We start from the raw sequence: 14,369 nt of genomic DNA, 5'->3' as shown, positions 1-14,369 counted from the left end.
TCAGTGGGGGATGCTCACTTTAATAGATGGAGCAGCCGTACGCCAAGATTGGCCACGTTTGGCTTGCGGTGTTCATTACAGGGTTTGTGATAGTTGTCCTGGGGTGGAGAACAGTGTGTGATCCACATCATGTTACAACACAACAGTCCCCTCATATGCCAGTGAATTAAAGAGAGGCGGTGTTTCTTTTATTTTGGGTAATGTTGCATATCTGATATTTGATGAGGTGCACCTGCTGTGAGAAAGAAGCCTGAAATTCAGTCGTTGGAGTTTTTAATGGTTTACTCATCTTGTTTTGCCTCACCTATGAAGGAAGGACAGTCAGACTTTAATTCATCTTAGCAGAGATCCTTTGGCTTGCACAAACAGGATGTGTGTGTGTGTGTGTGTGTGTTTGTGTGTGTGTGTGTGTGTGTGTGTGTGCGTGTGTGTGTGTGTGTGTGTGTGTGTGTGTGTGTGTGTGTGTGTGTCTTATTGAATCTGGCATTCATGACATTCCAGGTTTTTTTTAAAAAAATCTGCAACTCAAGTGGAAATGTGCCATTGTTTCTGAAGAAAGGACATTTGCTTGCACACATTTTCTGCTCTTAAATGATTGTATCAAGAAGTTAGGGCAGAAGTTGAGTTTTTGAGATGCTTATCTGCAGATGTGGGGAATTTCCTCTCCTTGGCTCTTCTTTCTCTCTCTCTCTTTATCTGCGGGTGTGAATAGCCCTGCAACAACAAGAACAGGTGAAAGCGTTCACAAGTGGAATTTCTGGCTCACCTTCAACACATTCTGTTTTCCAGTCTGAAGTCTGCTTTGCCAAGATAGCGCTCTGGCTCTCTGTCTGGCTGATCAGTTGAAGTTGGTGCATGGATTTTTTTGTTTGCACTGGATGTAGCACAGCCAAAGCCACTAATGCTGTTACTGCAAGTCATCATCATACTTTGCTGTTGTTTCACTTTCCACATTCAGAGGCTCTAGGAACTACGAACTGTTTGACTAACTAATGCAATCAGAGCTATCTGCACAACCTAAAGGTTTGTCTGATTAGGACTGGCCTCCTCTCCCCTGGCTGTTACGCGTGCATTTTGATACAATTATTTCATTAGTTGGTATTATTGTATCAGATGTTGCATCCCATTTCCCTGTCAATTTTGCTCAACTGCTGTGTAATCAAGTGGTTTTGGCATTGAAATACAATCCCTCCACAGCTATTCAGAAGTCTATTTAAAGTTCTCTCTTTCCCATTTCTGGCCTTTAAATATAGTGTTTTATTTTTGGCGAAACAAAAGGCTATTTTGTTTATTGCAGCTTTGATGCAATAAAATTCCTGTGGAAATGTACTTTTCGATGTACGTCTCAGCAATTAGATTGTTAATGTTACTCCGCAAACTGTGTTCATTTCCAAAGAAGGTTTGTCAGCCAATAAATGTGGCTTTGCTTTCTCTTGGGGCATGAGCCAGTTATTATTTGGGGTGTGCATATGCAGTGTTTGCACCAATATATTTGACTTATGTAAAATGTTTTTTATATGCATTCATCTGAGCTGTGTTTCTGTGCCTATACACCGTGTGTGTGTGTGTGTGTGTGTGTGTTTCTGTCCCTGGGCCTGGGCCTTTGAGGGGCCGACAGAGGCACCTCTCTCAACACGGCACTGTAAGAAGAGACCCTCTTCTCCCTTTAGCACCAACTCTTGCTACCTGAAACCTGAATGTCTCATCTCCAGGATCACAAGCCAAGGCATTTCTGTCTGTATATGTGTGAGGGACAGACTACCACAAGCAGCATGAGTGGCATTTCTGCCATTAAAACTATGCCCTCCGCATCAGGGTGCTCACCTTTCAGCATGCAAAAAGACAGAGGCCCAACAGGGGGCAGCACTTCTGCAGCAGCACTGGAAATGATGATGTTGCACATGTCTGTACAATTCTCACTGAGTGACTTCCTTCTGATGAAAAATTATTATTTGAAATGTTTTGAAGGCAAGGTTTCCTGGTTTAGTCAGTGCATGAGCAGAAGAGACTCTGTTTTTAAATAGGCTTTGATTCGAGGGACATTTATCTCTAGAAGCAGCACTGTGACACTTTTATGCTCACAGATGCGACAGGCCAGCAGTCGTTAAGGCTTAGGCAAACTATGTCAGCTCTGTCCAACTCCAACAAGCTTCAGGTGTTTGCAATTAACACCCGTCTGTTCCCTCAACAGACACAGACACTTTCACACAAACATACGCACACATTCATTACTTACACATGAACATAGCACCTTTATGGTGCCTCGGCTAATTAGAACCATGTGATGGCTGTATGTGTCCTGTGTAGGGGGAGTGTATTGTCATCTCTGCAATTTGCATTTAAAGGCTGTTTAACAGGTCTGATAGCAACTAGGGGGCACACAGTCTGCCCACACTTGGGCACAGTGCCCAAAACTAAATGCCAACCAGAGACGCCCATTAATATTACCCAGTCACCAAACACTGCACTGCAGGACTAGGTGCTTAATAGTACAGTCATCACAATTGCAATGAAATGAGAGTTTTGGAGATTTTCAAGTGACCTATTGACTTTTGAAAGTCCAGAATATTTAGATCAATCAGAAAACAAATGTATTGAAAAGGTTGCTTGTGTGTTGCTTTTTGAAATACTGACATTTAGGAGAACAAACAGCAATAACAAGAGATTGTTTGAATGCATGATGCTTTGAGTTTAAGGATTACTTAATTGTTTAATTGATCAGTAATTGTAATATATCACTAACTATATGTGGTTAAATATTAAATGTATGTCAAAGTTAAAGTATTGCTCAAGTCTGTATCTTAAGTCATAGTCAGGACTGAGGCTGAGTTCCTTCAGTAAGTGTATGGAACCTTAAAGGACTAGTGTGTAGGATTTTGTGGCATCTAGTGGTGAAGTTGCAGATATAGTCAAACAAGGAATGAAAAATGTGGTGTTGAGGAGACTGTTGCTGCAAAGTCTACTGGCTGAGAAAGAGAGGGTTTGCGGGCCTTCTTGTAGGTCGCTCAGCTGCCACTGATTAGACAGGACCAATGATTGGTGTCAGCTCCCTGAAACAAAAGGCAGGTGTACAGAACACACAGACACTGAACATAATGCCTATAAATACTATATTCCATATCTTCCAGGATGCTAGATGCCACTAAATTCTACACACTGTACCTTTAAGTCTTTGGTGTATAAGAGGGCATGAGGTCAGACCCCTGGCTGTGTGGTCAGATCAATTTCCATCAGATAAAAGCTCAGAAACATGCTGAATAGAATTGCGTGTATAATTGAGAGGGCATGCTCATAGTGGGGTTCCTTGATCCATTTAATATGTATGCAGAAAGATGTTCTTTAACTTTGTTTTCTGTAGAAGAACAGCTATGTGTATTTACGGTGTCTCCTAAGTTCTTTATACTTCTGCTTTCTACAGCAGTGTAATGTTTAATCATCTGAGAAATACAGCATATCATCAGCGGTCTGCTGGTGTCAATCTGCCCATCTGGAGATCAACCTCTCACTCACGGGGTAAAGGCGAGGCTTCATACTCTCCCTGCCCAGTTTCCTGCTCTTCTGCATGGTGGAGGCGATGGGGTCTTTAGGGAGACGGAGAGCTACGGTGGGACCAACACCCCCCAGGGCTGCATTTGTTTTTAGAGCCATAATAAATCAGACAGGAAGCTTGCAGCTACCTATGCAAACTGTCGCCACAGGAAGTATACATACACCATATAAGATCCATTAATGACCATTTTAAAACAATAAGGGCAGGAAATTTGTTTTCATAAGCAGTCTCATTTTAGATTTGTTCCACTGTATGGGCTGCAGGCAAAATATTAATATGCTGGATAAATTAGATGTGTGTGTGTGTGTCTGTGTGTGTATTTGTGTGACTCTCTGCTTTCTTGTATGTTTCTGTTAGCTCGTGTGTACTCTGTGTTTGTTTTGATGTCTGCAGGCATGTTCTTCAGTGTGTGGCTCCAAGTCACTGTCTGCATTGCTTTAAATTCATGGAGTATGAAGTCAGTTATGAAGAGAGTATCCTGTGGCAGAAAGTCCAGGTGGCTTATTACATTATGCTGCAGGGGAAAGGAGATTTCAAACCACCATAGTATACTTTTTTTTTTCAATATACAAAATACTTTCTGTCCTGCTGCTGCTGCATGGAAGGGTGAAATCTTGAATGTGAATTGTGAATTTAGTCTTTTAAGAGGGGAATAAGTATAAATAATACTGCTCAGAAAATGTAAATAAAAAATTCATCATATGGGCCATAGCTCTAAAGCTTTGTGTTCTTAAGTTACTTTGATCCTTTATGTGCCTGTTATTCTCTCCGGTCACCGTTAGAGGGGAATGAAACTAAGTGACTCTTCTTGATATTTTGTTCTTATTTGGAAGATGATCTTGGAAAGCTTGAGTGTGCTCCGTTTATTTGTAGAAGAAGAAGAAATGAATGCTGCCTCTTGGATCTTTAGGGATATTTAGTTTGGAGATGGTTTCTGATGATGTGTGTTGTTAATGTCAGAGGATGATTAAGTGGGTTGTTGGATGGGGTTTAAGAGGTGCTTTTGATGGATGGGTGACATTCTCCATGATTGGGATGCAGTAAAATGTAAACTTGTGTGTACAAATCCTTCCTAAAATCTTAATCTCATTAAATATGATAAATGTCTTAGCTGGTGAAGACTTTAGTAATGTGTTGGTTGTGAGAAAACATCTGCACCATACAATCAAAAATAATCAACAGTAAATATGGGTTGTGTTCATACACTCTTTCACTAGTCCCCACATATTTAATTGGTCTGTTGTGGATTTTTTGAGGGCACTACATAATGAATACTCAAATAAAATGTAGGCAACACCATGTAGTGAATAAGGAGAGATAGTAATTTAAAACCTAATCAGTTCATTAATTATTAAATTGCAGTTTGATTGTGTCAGGTCACGTTGACCATAATGCATTACGCTTACCTCTTTGACATCTTAATCAAAACAGGTCAGATGTTGGCAAGCTAATGTTAGTTTTGTTAGTTGGTTCAGTTAGCTTTGCTAATAATTGCATCTGACAATTAGTTGTTTCAAATATTTGGTAGCAGCTTATATCTACATAAAAACTTATTTGTGATTTTTGTGTTTTAGTTTAAAGTAAACATTTGCGTTTAAGTAGGCTACGGATCACTGCCACGGATGTATAAGAGCTGGATACCGGAACAAAGATGTGACACATTCAGAACTGTCAGAGTTGATTGAAGCTATTAAAAGTGAGAAACGATAAATCAATAAAGGAGGAAACATGGATTATAACTTATTTGAAGGATTTATATCCATGTGCTCATATTTAAGCATCAGACTTTAGGTCGTCACCTCTTGGCTAGCAGTGGAAAAAGTTGTTTCCGAAGAAGTGCCAGCTATTGAGCAACAGCTCTACAGGGCCTGTTTATATTTACATCATTGTCTTTTTCCAGGCAAGTCATAGAACGGGGGAAGTACTGTTTATGGGTTTGAGTGTTCTCATGCTGTGCATTGCTCCATAGTGTGAGAAGGCTACAAAAACAAGATTATATACACCCCCAACAAAACCATGGCCCAGGTGATAGTTGCTTGTTTGTACAAGGGGACAGAAGTGTTCCGTATCAAGTATAAAGGCACAGTTATTATAATAGATAAATCAATATTTGCAACTATGCAATTGAGAACATTTGAGGAGGGGTTGTTTCCAAAATGAGATATCAATTATCTGAAAAAAACATGACATTAAAAGGAAACTTGATTTAGAAGAACATCTGATTTGCTGGTTTTCATACACTAATGCTTTGTCTGATGCGCATGATTTAAAAACACCAATTGTTTTCAGCACACCAGGGTGATTTAAAAGCATCAAGTTGTGTGTTAAACCACAGAGACACAATTATTTTTTTCAGTCTTGGACTGATTTAAGTGCATGGCCGCAGAATCATTCATGGTGTTTCTGGAGTCACACTATCCAATAACTTAGCAGATGGGCTTTAGAAGGATTTTATTGATTGCAAGGCTATTTCTCTATTTGATATTTTTATTATGCCACACATGCTTGTATTCAAAGGTGTTGTCATGTCAGCGCATGATACAACTTTTCATCACTTTAGTGACTTAAGTAGCAGGCAAAAGCAAACTGACATAATGGACATCTAATATGTTACTTTAAAAAGGAAAATATTTCCATTGTCTGGCACATCCACAGCTTCATAAAATTAGGAAAATAACATTAATCACACAATTTACAATTATTCCAATGACAGGCTTCAACAACAAGCAAATGTAACTGAAACACTTGTAGTTTTAGGATTTCTAGGAAAGATTTATTTATTTTGCACATTTCAGCTACAAGGCAATTCAAAACACCATAAAAGTACACATAATAGAAAATAAAAACCAAGCTAAAATAGAAGAAGACAGTGAAGTTACAGTGCAGTATAAGAACTTAGTAATTATTCAGTTTAATAAAAGGCAAAAAGGAAAGTCTACAGCCTTTACTTAAAAGAACTGAAAGTTGCAGCAGACGTGCAGTTTTCTGGGAGTTTGGTCCAGATATGTGGTGTATAAAAACTGAGAGCTGCTTCTCCATGTTAAGTTTTGACTCTGGGGACAGAAAGCAGACCTGTCTTGTGCCGGGTTCCGGTGAGCTGGGTTTTGAGCCCCAGACCTGGTTGCATAGCCGTATGGGGGCTCGGAGTTCATCTCACAGAATTGGACCACTCCCGTTGTGATCCCGTTATGTATACTGTCCACACAATGTATTGTGTTTTTGTTTTTGTGTAACATATGGATTGCCATATAAACTTTTTAGGGAGACCTGTAAAGACACCGTTACAGTAGTCTTATCTATTGATGATAAATACATGGACACATTTTTCCAAATCCTGGTGAGACATAAATCCTTTAATCCATGATATTTTGTTCAGGTGGTAGCAGGCAGACTTATGTAACTGTCTTAATATGGCTGTAAAAATTCAGGTCTGACTCCATGACCACACCAAGATTTCTGTCTTTTAACATTACTGATTGGAGTTGAGCGCTGGCTTTGAATCATTCTTCCTTGGCTCCAAAAACAATTACTTCAGTTTTGTCTTTAATTGAAGAAAATTCTGGTACATCCAATTGTTGATCTGTACTTACTCTGTGCTTGTACTGGTCCCCTAGTTGATAATGTTATGTTGTGTGTTGTCTGCGTTGTAATGGTAACATATTTTGTTGTTTTTCATACTCGGAGCTAGTGGAAGGATGTAGATGTTGAACAGAAGAGGCCCCAGAATGGAGCTTTGGGGAACTCCACAGGTCATTTTTGTCCACTCAGATGTGTAATTATCTAGAGACAAAATCACTTTCTGTCCTTTAAGTTTGATTCAAAGAAATGTAGTACTGTGCAAGAAAGTTCCACCCAGTTTTCCAGTTAGTAATATGTTGTGGTCGACCCTGTCAAATGCAGAAGAATGAAATTCTGCCAGTGTCTGTGTTTAAGTGGATGTAATTGAAGACCTTAATAAGAGCAGTCTCAGTGCTGTGGTGTGGTGTGGTGTGGTGTGGTTGAAACCCTGACTGGAGGACATCAAGACAGTTGTTTAGTGCCAAGTTCAACTGTTGAAAAACAATCATTTTACTCAAAAACAGGAAGTCTGATATTGTCCTAGAACTGGTTATGAGTGATGTGAACAAAATATATATTTTTTTTAAGTGGCTTGATCATGGCACTTTTTCAGGTCCTGTGGGTAGACAACTGAGAGAAAAGACATGTTGACAATTTGTAGAGGATTTGAGGCCATGAAATTATAAACATATTTGAAACATGCAAATACATATTTAATCCAAATTCCTTGACAAAAACAGTTATAATCTTAATATATTATAGACAGTCTCAAAAAGTTTCAAAAAAGTGCAGACTCCTGATATTGCCACAAAAAATAAATAAATGAATCAAATAATCAGTCAGTATGAGAATATTTTAAAAGAAATATGTCCAGTATGAGGAGCTAGTAGACTGGGTGAGAGCAAATGAGAGTGGCAAGACCTTAGAGAGCAGTGCTGAGCAGACACGGTGCCAAATGTGGAAACTATTACAATGTTTGCTTTAATCATCACAAGTGGCAGGTGACAAGGTGAATAGCCTTTTAATGGGGGAGCAGAAAAACTCTTTAACACCACCATGTGGCATCTGGCTGGCTGACAGCACTGTGAGGTCAAACGATCCCTCACTTCACTGCAGTATGAGCATGAAACTGTTTGATAATTGATCTGAATTTACAAGAGACATAGATGATAAAAAAAGCCTGATCATGCACTGTTCCCATGTTGTTGAATAGAAAATATCATTTGAATTCTCCAAACCTGTAAAGTAGACAGGCCTTATTTAAAATCCCATCATCAGTTAAAATGTCTAGCATGGATCAAGATCCACAGAAATACTGCAGTTTTTCAGTATCAGTCCTTTAGCTGGCATTTACAAACCAGTTAATCCATCAGGAATGTAGCGAGGCTGAATCCAGCTGCAGGATGGGAACTCAAACACACCTGGATTTATTGGATAGATAGCATCTCTGGATGTGAACCCAGACAAACAGGGAGACAGAGTTGGAGCAGAGGTTATCGTTCATCCCTCCATCCTTCTCAGACGCATAGAGAGTGGAATGAGAAATCGAACCTTGGGATCCAGCATGGGTGTTGCAAGTGTGAAGCACAATACCGGCAATCCAGATGGTCTTGCAGGGCCGAACGTGCTCCTGCACAGAGTACAAGCCCCTCGACAGGCTCGTCACTCTCCCAGCACCTCTTTAGTGAGAGCTGGGCTAGTAAAACTGAGCCTGAGGCCTTTGAACAAACCCTCAGCATCACTGGTCCATGTTATTCTGTCATAACATGGAGGCGAGGGCATGTTGGAGTGGAGCGCAGGATAGCTCTCAACAACTTAACACCACCGCCTGGGGGGGTGTATTTACATGTGGCATGCCTGTTTTCTCTCTCAGTTTGACCTTTTCAAATGAGTCCCAATCCTCTTTTACAAATGATAAAGCTCTCTCATTCTGTTTCCTCCTTTCCATCCATGTCTCTATTTATGATTTGAGGAGTGTATATTTAAGGCAGACTCTGGGATCTGGATGGCCCAAGGCCTCTGCACCTCCACAGTGGGTCAGCCTGTTCTCAGTATGTATACATTATCCCAAAGTTCAGCCAGGAGTGAGGTGGAGGGGCGGAGATGGTTATCACACACACTGTAAACAGACAATGAAGAGATGCAGAGGGACACTCACAGGGTAAGTGGGCGCTCCCTCAGGTGTGTCTATCCAAAAAGCTAATTTCCTGATTTTTTTAGCCACCAGTGACAGCAACAAGTCTCAGTTACTGGCAGCTCTATTTTGCATAGAGTGAGAAAACTAACTTGTGGCCCACAGGCCTCAGAAGTTACAGCTCTGCTCTGGAATTCGAAATTTGAAAGACTAGATCATGACATATTTGCCTTTTTAATAAAAGGAATTATGAGTCACCAGAGATCTTGGTCAATTTTGAGTAAGTCAAAACAAGGTGGAGACATGCCCCGTTCTAAACAGCAGGTATAAATTCAAAACCTCAAATGGCAAGAGCTTAAGACGCAATATCTTATTTACAGACGTATGTAACACATCTACGGCTTAACATTGAACCACAGTGGCTGCAGTTAAACTATCAACCTCATTGTGTGAAACAGCATGCCAAAGCCTGCTGTTGGGTCATTTCACTCGGCTGAGGTTTCTCTGACACTGATTCAAGGCTTTTGCAGCACTCGTTTCCCAGCAGCGTGGATGTAAGAACATAATTACAATAATGTTACACCAGAATTACCCTGCCTCACTAGATCCGATCATCGACCAATGCTGGTGGTTTTGGTACAGATCTGTGTGTGTGGGTGTGTGTGTGTGCGCGGAAGTGTATATCAGTATGTGTGCCAGCAGTTACGTGTGCATGGTTATCAGCCGATGGTGCTGTAACAGTGTGATAATGGGTGCTAAATAAGTGCTAATGAGTGCACAGTGTTGGACACACACCACCACTTGCCTCTGTTAAATTGAAACACTTGGTTTCTGTCAAGAACACTGGTATGGCTGTTGCCGCTGTTCACTGACTGCCAGACCCAGATGGGGGGAGCGAGGGATGGAGATGAAGGACGAGAAAATGGAGGAACTTGGTTTACTGAAATATACTGCACTTTTTTTATCAGCCTTCCATCTGTTTTTTACATACCGAGCAAACCTTTGTGTGTGTCTGCATTCTTGTTGCGATGTGGGTTAATGTGTGTGTGTGTGTGTTTATGTGTGTGTGTGTGTGTGTGTGTGTGTGCGTGTGCATGTGTGTGTGTGGGCCACCTTGCATGTTTCCCTGTGTGTCCATTCTCATGCGTGAGCGTGTGTGTTCCTATGTTTCTACATACCATCCAACAGCCCATCTCCATTGCCAACCTCTATAGGGACTTCCTATCTCCATATTTGCTGTTTCACTCAGAATAATAATAAAATGAGTCCTAAGTGCATTTTCAGAGCCAGGAGAGTATGTCACAGATGTCCAGTCAGCTCAGATTACAGTGGAATATCTGGGTTGAACATGTGGACAATCTATCAGGTCCACCATCTCTCTTTCTTCTTATTCTCTCATTTTCTCTCTGACTGCACTCAAACTTTTTCCCTTTATATTTTTTTTGTTTCCCCTTCTTACACATCTGGTAGTTCTGGCCTTCCACTCTCAGCTCCCTAATGTAGCCTCTATTTTGCTCACATTTAGGGTCTAGTTAGATTGGAAACCGAAAGGTGTTGAAACATTAGTTAAGTGTTTGTGTGTTTTTGTGTCTGCTACAAGCCAACTGACACAATATCACACTTCAGGAGCTGCATTCTTGACACACATCATGAAGAAGACCATGGCTGTGGTTTTACAAGTCAGCAGAGACAACAAACGCTTCCACACACATACACACAGACTCAAACATACTCACAGATTCAAGTTTTTATGGTGCTGTCATTGTTTTACTTGCTGTTAATACTTCTTAAATCCAGGCACCAGAGATGCACTTTTGGAACCACACAGGTCCTTTTTTGGTCTTGTTTATTTACTTGGAGTGTTTTCTCACATCCATGTGGTTCTGATTGTGTGATTTGGAACGAGGACAAAGGCAGGGATGAGTAGAGAGAGAGAGTAGGGAGAGCAAGACAGTGGTGGGAGGGAGTGTCAGAGAGACGAATGTGTAAAACATTATTCTGATGAATGGAATATGAGAGCTTAAGACATATATGAGGTGTACATATGGAATCTAATATTACAATTCGTTTCAGTGTCTTTCTGTCATTTTAGATTGCACTATGTCTTGTCTCAATAAACACATAGGTCATTATTGCAACACTATCTTGGCATGCAGCTCTGCCTGCTCTGCCCCGAGCCCCATATGATTCCTTTTAAATGCTAAACAATGAGTTTGGCTGTTTAAAGCCCAGATTAAACCAAAAAAAACGTATGTATACACAGTTATAACTGGCCAAATTGGCCCTTAAATAGGGAACTTGTTTATAATTCACAAGAGACCAATAAAGAGACCTGAGCTAAATCAAGCTGCTCATCATAAAACATGTTGTTCAGAGTCACAGCCAAACCGCCAGTGCAAAGTACTTCTCTAATGCAGTTTTAATTGGGAGAATTGGCTTGAGTTGCAGCCTCTTCAATCTAGCAAGTAACAAAATCGACACACAAGAAGGAGGAAAATACAGCTGATTCAATTAGTGAGGATAATTAAGATTTTGTTTGTTAGATGCATCAAGACTGGAGGTTGGATTTCTGGCATGTAGATGAACTGGATCTGTGTATTTACTGGTAATCTTTTACAAAGGATTGTGTGGATTTGATTGATGCTTTGAATGTGTTTATACAAGGAAGTGAGTGAACCAAGCCTAGTGCTCAAAAGTGACATCTGTGATGCCAATGCTGAGTGACGGCTGTTTGCCTGTAAACTAAGACTAATCAGTTTGTTTCTAACATCCCAATTAACTCACTTTATATATATATATATATATATATATATATATATATATTTCCACTTTTCAGTCTTTCGTATGAAAACACACAACACATATGACTTTTCACATTTTGTTGTTTTATAAGATGAAGAAGTCCTATGATTTGGCAGATATGCACACAGATTTTCAATCACTGTCTGTGTGTGTGCCAGTGTCCCTGGGGAGTCTATATATGGCCTGCTGTCTTATAGTTTTATAGCCTGTATTATAGCCTCTTGTTTTATAGTTTTCTAATAGTGCAGACCTGGTTTTTAACATGTACCTGGCATATTTGTGAAACAGGAGTCCTGCTGATTCTATTTAACAAGCAGATGTCTAAGGAGACATTTTACTGGCACCACATGTCCTATTGATTTATTTGTGGCAGATGGTTTGATCAAATCAGACAAATGTGACAATTTGTCTGTTATACACACATTCATTTGCAGGGAAGATCAGCTGATTTTATTTGGCCTTATTACATTTGAACTTTTAAAATTCTCTACTTTCACACCTCTGTCTCTCTGTTTCCCCCTCTCTTGAAAAGACAGACAATGCTAAAATGGACAATTAATACTTAAAATGTTTGCTCTGTGCATTTCTGAATGCCTATACGTGTGTTTCTGTAAGTGCAAGTTATATTTATATGTGCACATGCATTGTTGGTGATATACATGACATTACTTGTGGCTTCTTTGTCTGTTGGAGTTATAAAGAGGACAGAAGGTGACTGCAGGAGATCGTAGGGGTAGGAGGGGTGTGTGTACCCCAAGCAAACAGGACTGATAAGATCAGAGTGGAGGGAGCCCAGCTGGAAGCCTTCCTGAGTTGACCCCTTTCTCCGCCTCTTTCACATTCCTTCGAACCCCTCACTGCCCTCATTCTCCCCCTCCCTACCATTTTACCTTCCAACATCTCTTTCCTGCTTCACCTCATCTTTTCACTCCCCAGTCCCCTCTGCTCTATCGCTCCATCCATTATTCTTTATTTTTCAAACAATATCCTCATGTTTGGAGTTTCCTCAAATCGTTTTTCTCCCTTCTGTGTGGTGTCTTTCCTCCTGTTCTTCACTTTATTGCCTTTTCTCCATCTTTCTTCTCCTCCTCCTCCCTCCTCGGCAGGACCTCAGTAAAGTGGGGTCAGCCTTTAACATGTAATGCTATGTCTTTCCTCTGTTTTTTCCTTGCTCTTTGACCACATTCATTAATACTAGCCTCTCTAAACTGACCGATTGCCTTTCATGTTTTCCCCTGGGCCATGTCCTAGACATGACAGTAGACCTAACATTTCAAAGGATGGCCTCTCAACTGGGGCATGTATGCTTTTTTTGTGTGAATTTACATTTGTGAGTCTGTGTGTTTAATAGGATCAAGCCAAAGCAAAAATAGTGCAAAGCAGCTGTGCTTGTTATCTTTTGTGACCTAATTTAATATCATCTACTAAAACCATTACGGTCCTTGCCATGCAGCAGGGAGAGGCAACTGAATGTCTTTGTTCTGCTGTAAAAAAAGTCACACATTAAAATGAAAATGCATGAGGAAGATGAAGTGAAGCAAAGGGGGAGAAATATGAAACTCTCGCAGTCAGTGATGTCTTGGAATGATTGTCATATATATTTAGCTCAGTGTAGATGGCAACACAAAGACAGCTGTTGTTGCCGGCTAACTTCTATTTTGGCCTGTGTTCGTCCCTTCTGTCACTTTAACTAGACCCATATCTGTAAATAGTCTGTGCTGCTGACAGACTGTTGAGAGACATCACACACTGTAGAAGCAAGATATTATCTTCAAATATGAATACAGGGTTTAGGGATCTAATAACCCAAATGAACTGAATTCAACTTCAGGGTCAGTTTAAGATGTTTCAGGCCATCACTGATTGACTGACTGTTTGTCCGGTCTTGTTCTTCCAATAAGTTTGCAAGCTCTTGACCTTTTAGCAAAAGTGGAGCCCCATATTCTCTCCTGCAGTAAGCTTTAAAAAGCTCTAAACAGGTCATATTAAGTCTGTCCAAAACAGATGCCAGTAGTGCAGGAAATCTGGTGCATAATCAGCAGATCATTTGCAATTTTGCCCCACTTTTCTCATTACTTTTTGTTAGTAAAGGATTTTCTGAGCTTTGACTTTACAAATGTCTTGGCTCAACTTTTGCTGTAATGCAATATGACATCATTCAACAAGGTGCTATCGACCAATTAGGTACATGCAAGTGCACATTCCTGATGATTAATTTATAACTTAAACTTTCCAAATGTCAGAGGATACAATTATTGCCATTATGATAACCTTTCAGAGTTGAAAAATGTTGCAAAATAAATACATATAAAGCGCTGTGCAGAG

General features: G+C 40.2%; 1 protein-coding gene across 1 annotated transcript in view; it reads left to right on the top strand.

The window, feature by feature from the left end:
• The window catches only part of col23a1a (collagen type XXIII alpha 1 chain a), a 118,380-nt gene that overhangs the window by 1,284 nt on the left and 102,727 nt on the right, over window positions 1-14,369 (top strand). The window lies entirely within an intron of this gene.

The sequence above is a fragment of the Scomber japonicus genome, chromosome 8 (assembly GCF_027409825.1).
Source record: "Scomber japonicus isolate fScoJap1 chromosome 8, fScoJap1.pri, whole genome shotgun sequence".
Classification (NCBI taxonomy): Eukaryota; Metazoa; Chordata; class Actinopteri; order Scombriformes; family Scombridae; genus Scomber; species Scomber japonicus.
This window is presented reverse-complemented; position numbering and strand designations above follow the sequence as displayed.